The 7,757-nt window shown below is 42.9% G+C and overlaps 1 pseudogene; it reads right to left on the bottom strand.

Annotated features, from left to right (window-relative positions):
• Positions 1 to 2,551: 2,551 nt before the first annotated feature.
• Positions 2,552 to 6,808, bottom strand: LOC101719633 (dehydrodolichyl diphosphate synthase complex subunit NUS1 pseudogene; annotated as a pseudogene).
• Positions 6,809 to 7,757: the final 949 nt, after the last annotated feature.

The raw sequence follows: 7,757 nt of genomic DNA on the forward strand, positions 1-7,757 counted from the left end.
AAACTCCAGAGGACTGAAGGCCATACCCAATTACCTGCAGTGCATGTGTCAAGGTGTCCTGGCAGCTGTTCTTCCTGATGTGCTGTGGGCTGTGAATGAGACAGGGATGCCCCAGAGAGTGAATGCCAGAGGACACACTAGCAGAGGACAGCCCTTGGCCAGATCTTTTCTAGGACCCACGTGAGCAAAGTGAAGTCTGTCCCATGGTCCCTGCAGGCACCAACCAGCGTGAGCTCCATCTGATAAGGCTGCTTCAGAAGGAGGAACTTTATCTCTGGTCATTATCCCAGCAGTCAGTTTCCAAATGCATCCCTTCTACACCAGGGAGCCAGTGAGGCTACTGCAGGGATGGTAAATGTCAGCCCAAGGTGAGGCAGGTGGAGGCACGAAGAGGTCGAGGAAGAGAGTTGAGCGTTAGAACAGGGGCAGAGCCAGGCAGTGATCCAGGGTCTATTTATTTGTGGTTGATTTGTCCTGTAGTAGCAGAACAGAGATGCTTTGTCTCCAATGAGAGGAGGACAGGAGGGAATGTATCTTCTTATCTCTTATTTTCCATTGGTGAGAGCTGGCCCCTTGAGAGTTAAGCTCTGTGCATTTCCCACAAATATTATCAAATTGTTTCAGAAGCTACCAGGGAAGCTAGAAACTATGTCTTGCTGAGTGGTGGTTTTTTCCAAGTCTGGAAATAGTAGAAGGAGCCAGAAATTCAAAGTTGGAAGAGACGGCCAAATAGACAGTCCAGCCATTCTGAGAGGGACAGGCAGCTTCTGAGATGGCTTCCAATGAAGGTCCTAACCTGCCCCATTCATGTCCTGGCATGATCCCATGGCCCCAAGTGTGAGTTGGTTTTTGATGTGTTTCTAATGAAAGAACACTACACAAGTGATGAGATATCACTTCTGAGATTGGGTTATAAAGGACTGTGACTTCCATTGCTGATACTCACACTTTCTTGGCCTTGCTGATGAAGCCTGATTCCATGTTGTGAGATACCTTACAGAGAAGCCCACATGGCTAGGAACCAAGACAGGCCTCTGGTCAGTAACTCATAAGAAACAAAAGACTTGACAATGTCATGAGGGAGCCTGATATAACTGCTATCTAATTGACACATTAAATGTAGCCTGGTAAAAGATCCAAAGCTAGAGAAAACAGCTCAGATTCCTGAGTCACAGAAATTGTGAGGTTTCTATCGCAGGCACTATCTGGATAGCAGCAGACACCTAATATGATGGGGAAGCAACTCACAAACTTCATGCATTAGGATCTTCTTTCAGGGATCACAGAAACTGGTGGGCCATGGGGGTGGAAGGAATGGCTACAGGGTAGGAGGAGCAAGTGGCTAAGGGTCTAGTATTGATTCTGCAAGACTCTGAGAAGCTGCCTGAGTCGTGTTTGAAATATTGGGCAAATATCCCATTCTAGAGGCATCACGGCATAATGGAAAGATAACAGACCTTATGGTCAGAAAAAAAATAGTTCAAATCCCAACTCTGTCATGACTCTGTGACGGGGTCAAGGTACTTAAATTGTTTTAACCTCAGTTTTTTACTCTGTGAAGTGGAAATAACCATACCTCAGAGGACTGGCTGAGTTCCCCATGCAGTGGCGTGGTGCCTCATGGAGGAGGTCCTAACACAGTCCTTATTATGGTGATTGTAGACTCCAACTCTGCTGCACTTAGTAATCTTCCTTATACTTTTTCCATTGCACATTTACTTGACTTTCTGATTCTGAGACCTCTCCCTTGTCTCTTCTCCTTCCTTTTGGGCACGCCTTCTCATTTTGGTGGTTTCTTTTTCTCTACCTGCTTTTTTATTCTCCTGAGACTCCACCATTTGCCTTCTCTTCTCATCCTTCATTCTCTTACTGAGCAGTATCATCTCTAGGGGAACCATTTTTCTCTTTTTCCAAGTTCCTGTTGGTCATGAAATGGAACGTCTATCCACATTTTCACCCCCTCAGAAGCACCGACTTGGGAGTAAGGTTTTCTCCTTCTGCACACCTCTAATATTTCTGCACCTAGGAGAGGAGTGCCTTAACTTTTTGGTGAAACTGGACACCTGATTTTTGCTGAGGCTCAGTGTACAACCTTAGCCTCTAGCTTGCTAGAGTTTTTTTCTCTCCCTCTGCCCCTCTTTCTTCTTTCCTGTTCCTTTCTCTTTTGACCTTTCTGTCTGCAAGTCTTCTGTGGCCTTCAAGGTAAGCATGTCATTCAGGCTCTGCCCCTGTAGGACAAGCCTGCAATTGTTCCAACTGCTTTGAATTGAGCAGTAAGTTCAACTATGTTTAAAATTAAATAAATGCAGAGTCAGAATAAATATTGACATGAGTACATTAGAAATTCAAGGAGTAACCTGATATTTACAATTTCATTTCAGATAAGGAAGATTAAAGAAGTACAGAGTTTTATTTTTAATCTTTTAATGTTATAACCTATAATAGGAAGACTTTGTTAACCAAAGGCCTATTCAAATGTTTGTTGTAGGAAATTGTGTTGGCTCACTACAATAATACATTTTATTTGTCATAGGAAATTTAATTTGCTCACCAACCTTGTAATGATTAACCTATGACTATGACCTCATTGATTTTACTAAAATTGATCTACCCACACTTAAACTTTGTAGATTCTCTATAGGTGGGAAACTATCTCAGATTCTTAGTCTATATTTTTTTCTGACTGTTTACTTAAAATACAATGCCAAATTTCATTTTTTATACTTATTTTTTTCTAAAAATAAAGGTATATTTTGATTCATATTGGATTTTTTTTTTTTTTGGAGATTTGGGCTACAACCCAATAGGTAATTTATTTAACTAATTCCATTTTAACAAACATTAACTCCCTTCTTCAATTGGGCCCATTAAATTTATTAAAGCTATACATACTGCAAAATATTTATAAATGACATTTATATCGTCTATCATACAAAAGGCTTGAGTAAAATAAGACTCAATAGAACGTGAATCACAGCACATGACAACAGAAATAGAAAATTTCTAATAGTTTAGATATGCTGTAGCTTCACACAAAACTTGGAAATAAATTAAGACTTAAAAAAATACAAAGAACGATGAAGTGCAAAGTAATGTCACTGGACCAAAATTTAGTTTAATCATTTTTATTTCAAGTGTAGTTTTAAAATCATAAATGAGGTTTTAGGGCCGGGGATTTAGCTCAGTGGTTTTGCCGCCTGCTGCACAAGTGCAAGGACCCGAGTTCCATCCCCGGTACCAAAACTAAAATAAAAATAAATAAATAAATAAATGGTGTTTTAAAATCCAAAGTCAAAACATTTATTCTTCACCATGTTAGCATCTGACAAGCAATTTCAAACCATGCTTTCCAAATCCAGTCTTGTCTGCTACTTTTCAGACTTCACAGATTGTAGGCTACTCCACTCTCAGTGTATAGTTCTGGATGACTAGAGGCTTGGGGACAGGACAGTAATCTGAAAACAGTCCATCCAATATGAAGAATGTGTCTGTCCCAGGGTCAGGAGTGAGGGAAAATATACTAAACACCTACCAAGAAGTGACTGATTCATTTTTAAAGTAACAGAACCAGAGCTGTTCTCTGTCACAAAAGAGACTGTGTAAGATTAATTTAAATTATTTTTGTAGATTTTGGTAATATTTTATTTCTCACACAAGTCTCAATCTTCCTTACTCTTTTATGCAAAATCTCAACAGGGTTTGATGAATAAACCCCGGGTGTTATTCCAAAGAGAAACAAGTTGATTTTTGAGAGAAAGTACTGTTCTGACATCTTTTAAATGCTCAGAAAAATTAATGGAAATATTCTACTGACTTTGGGTGTTATATAACATAGAACTCACCACACAAAAAAAGAAATTAAAACCTTTCTTTTTAAAGGAAAATTTTCACCTTTACTTTTTTTTTGGGGGGGGGGACTGGGGATCGAACTCGGGTCCTTGCACTTGCGCAGCAGGCAGTGAAACCACTGAGCTAAATCTCCAGCCCTACACCTTTACTTTTAATATTACAACGTACTCATTTTGGGTTTTGTCTGTCTAATTCAATATTTAAATTTTTACAACTCTGCATTTCAGTGTAGTAAGAGCTCTCAATGTTCTTCACAACACAAACAAAGACCCCAGAGAGAGATTCTCCAGTTGCATTGTTTGACTACAGTGAAGTCCGAAATGATGATAGAGGATGTGTGAACCTGGGCGTTCCCAACCCTACTCCTCAGAAACTCCCTCAAATGAGAAGACTTCCATTTATTAAGTTCTTACACTATTCTTAAAAATTAAAGTTTGGTCACTAGGAAAGACTGAACAAAATTATTCAGTTCTCCCCAAACAACAACCGAAACAGCTCTGATCCATCCCTCTATTCCCTCACAAAAACAGCGAAGTAGCAGGGCCTGAAGACTTCAAATCTGAAATCTCAGCTCCTAGAAGACGGCTGCTCTTCGCTCTAAGTTGTAGGCTTAGGTACTCTGTTCTCCAATACTCTCCCCAATTATAAGTTTACTTCCTTCCACACACACACGCATACACACACTCACTCATCTCAAGTAAGACACTTTGTTGTGCTTGCTGATTAAATTATGAGGAATATGAACTAGGTGTAGACAGGGTTTCGCAGGTGTCTGTAAACGTCAGAGTCCCCCAGGTCCTCTTCTTCTAAAGCCCGGGAGTAGCAACCAGGGATCACTACTTCCCCATGTGCTGCTCGCAGGCTGCATACTGGCGGAGGGCAGAGAAAAAGTCCTCATAACTGATGTTTAGGTGGAAAGGCAAAGAGACAATCTCAGTCAGTCTGATTTGCCAGGGAAGAAAGCCTAATGTGCTGTCCACAGTACCAAACTTCAACATTAAATCAGGATCGGGGAAATGATTGGAACTAATCAAATTGTCCAACATGTCCACGTCCAGGTCCTCGGGCCTCTGTGCTGCCGGGCCACCAGCCGGCAGAAGTCCTGAGCTGCTCACACGAAGTCCGCTTTCCCATCCTCTGGGGACAGCACCTTCACTGCCAAGTGGCAATTTAAAACTTGATCATCCTTGTCATTACTATTTGCAAACTCTGATGAGTATCTGGAACAATCTAGGCCCAGAAGTTCCGGCAGTTGTTTTAAAACGTCATGCATCAGTCTGGAATTATTTCTTTTGAAAATACCTTGGTGGTCGTACACGCTGATGTACGAGATGCCCACCGCCATGGCCCACACCACCAAGCTCCCCACGTCCGGCAGGCTGCGCTCATCCTCTGCCAGCACCAGCCCCACGTGCACCAGAAGCTTCCGCAGCGCGCAGCCGGGCCAGGCCGGCGAAGCCTGCGCGGGGCCTAACGGGGTGGCGCTGGGGCCTCCCGGGCGCCGGGGGCTCGCGCCTCACGAAGCGAAGAGGCGCTACGACCAGGGCGGCGGCGGCGGCGGCGGCGTGGCAGCGGCGCCTCCAGGCCAACGTCCAGGCGCCGAAGCGGGCGCGCAGCCAGGCGGACAGCGCGCAGTGCAGGCAGAACAGCGCGTGCAGCAGCCGCCACTCCAGCTCATGCAGGCCTGTCACGCTCGCTCCACGCCGGGCGCCCGCTACCCCCTGCAGACGCGGCGGGCCATCTTCACTCCGCGTCCGCCCGCGCAGGCACTTCGGCTGCCAACGCCTCACCTCGCTCTCGCTGCCATCTTCCCCGCCCGGCGCCCCGCCCCGCGGTACCTGCCACAAGGGACATTTCACCCATTCTTTTTTCTTTCTTTTGTTTCCTCGCTTTCTCTCCTCCGCCTCTTTCTTTCTGTCTCTTTCTTTCTCTCTTTCCGTCTTTCCCTCTCTCCCTCCCTCCTTCCTTGCTCTCTTCCTCCCTTTAATTTCAATCTCCCTCTCTCCCTCCTCCCCTCCCCTCCCCTCTCTCCTCTCCTCCCTCTTCATTTTATTTGGAGACAAGGTTTCCAAATATATAGTCCTGGCTAGCTTCAAATTTGTCATCTTTCTGCCTCATCCCACCCAAGGGATGACAGGTGTCCTCCCATGTTTCTTGATCAGTTCTGACCAGATTCTGAATCTGGAGAGATTTGATAAATTGGTCCTTTTGACCAGTGTAAGTTGCACTCATTTGGAGACTCGCTTTTATTACAGTGTCACTTGGTAGTGAGGGATGACAAGTGGATGACTAACTCTATTTAGTTCTAACACAGGCAGCTACCAAAATCTCAGAAAAGAGCCATTTCTCAGGAGGCCACTTGGTTTTGCCCTCATAAAGCCATACAGTCTTATTAAACCTTGTGGTTTTGCTCCTGTTACACTCTCTCATACTTACAATATTCAGTAACTGTGAACATGGAGGTCACATTCTCTCATAAACCACCTTGCTCTCAAACGTGCCCTTCTCTCTGCTTAGAAAATCCAGCTCTTCAAAGTCTCTTGCTCAGTATTTGTTGCTCAAATGCCATCTTATATAAATTTTTAATATTCCTATATATAACCGTTTTGAAAATAGTATGGTTATCTTTTATTTTGGACACAATAATATAAATAGGTGGTGACTTTTCATTTAATCTCATACGACCACATTACTTTGAGCTTTCAGAACAACTTTATTACTCTATAACGTGATAATTTATTCACTCAAAATAACACCTAAAACATTTGAACTTTGTCTAGAGAGGCATTTCTTCTCTGGGAACCATGCTTTAGAGGCCTACTCAAGCTCTCTTTCCTATGTGGTGAGGCCTCTGTAGGGCTAAGAAGACGCGTAGGTGTCTGGGGCCCTGGGATTGTATGCCAAAAAACATTTTCAAGTCTGATGCTTGGGCTTCTTCAGGGCTCTTCTGAGTCTTCATCTTCGTAAGTATTGTCTAAACCACTGATGTGCACCCCATAGACTTAAGGTTTCTACTTAGGCCATAACTAGACCATATACTAGATAACATCTAATAAATATAATAAATAGGGTATATTTTAAATTTAGGGTTTATTGAATTGATTTTTGACTTTTCAAATATTTAGTCCAATGTTGTGTGAGTCTTCATTTGTGCTCTTGATTCAGGTCGCACAAATGTTAGGAGGGGGCACTGTTTTAGTCAGCATTTATTTACCAGTAATAATGCCAAGTGTCATTTGTCATTTGATCCACACGGCAGCCTATTTGTACAGGAGCTGTTGAGAACCTAAGTTTACAGAAATAGTTGTGGGGCCAAAGTCTCTCCTGCTCATGAGAAGCAGTTGGCCTTGGAGTGAAGCTCTGACCTTAGAGTCTGAGCTCTAAGCCACTGTCCTCTGCTCTAGGACTGTTGAAGTTATGATTGTGATTCTCATCCATTTTGAATGGCATAAAAACATTGAGTCATTAGCCACAAAAAGTGAGGTTGTCTGAAGAAAGTAATCGTCTGGGAATCTACAACAAATTGCTCAGACTCCCAAATTTGCCTTTTCAGACATGAGACTAATTATAAGAACTGCTTGCATTATTCTGTAATTAGTTCTGCCTTAAGCAGTGTAACTGCACAATGGAAAGAAAAAGTAATTTTTCTTCCTAAAATAAAGAAACAAATCAGTGGAAGAAATCTACTTGGAACTTAAAAGGCAATAGCTCCATCTCATCTGTCAAGGAGTATGCAAAGATGTGGAGGAAGTCAGCTTTCTGTTGGAGATGTTTTGATGATGCTCAAGAATTCCATCAATACACTTCTATGTTTACATCTGCTATTTAGAATGTACCCTCCTGTCAGGCAGGATGAACACCGTGTGTCTTTGAGTACCAAACCTCAGAATATGCCTTTACTTGAACAC

The sequence above is a fragment of the Heterocephalus glaber genome, unplaced genomic scaffold (assembly GCF_053883595.1).
Source record: "Heterocephalus glaber isolate CG9 unplaced genomic scaffold, H.glaber_assembly_v1.0 deba00001720, whole genome shotgun sequence".
Taxonomy (NCBI): domain Eukaryota; kingdom Metazoa; phylum Chordata; class Mammalia; order Rodentia; family Bathyergidae; genus Heterocephalus; species Heterocephalus glaber.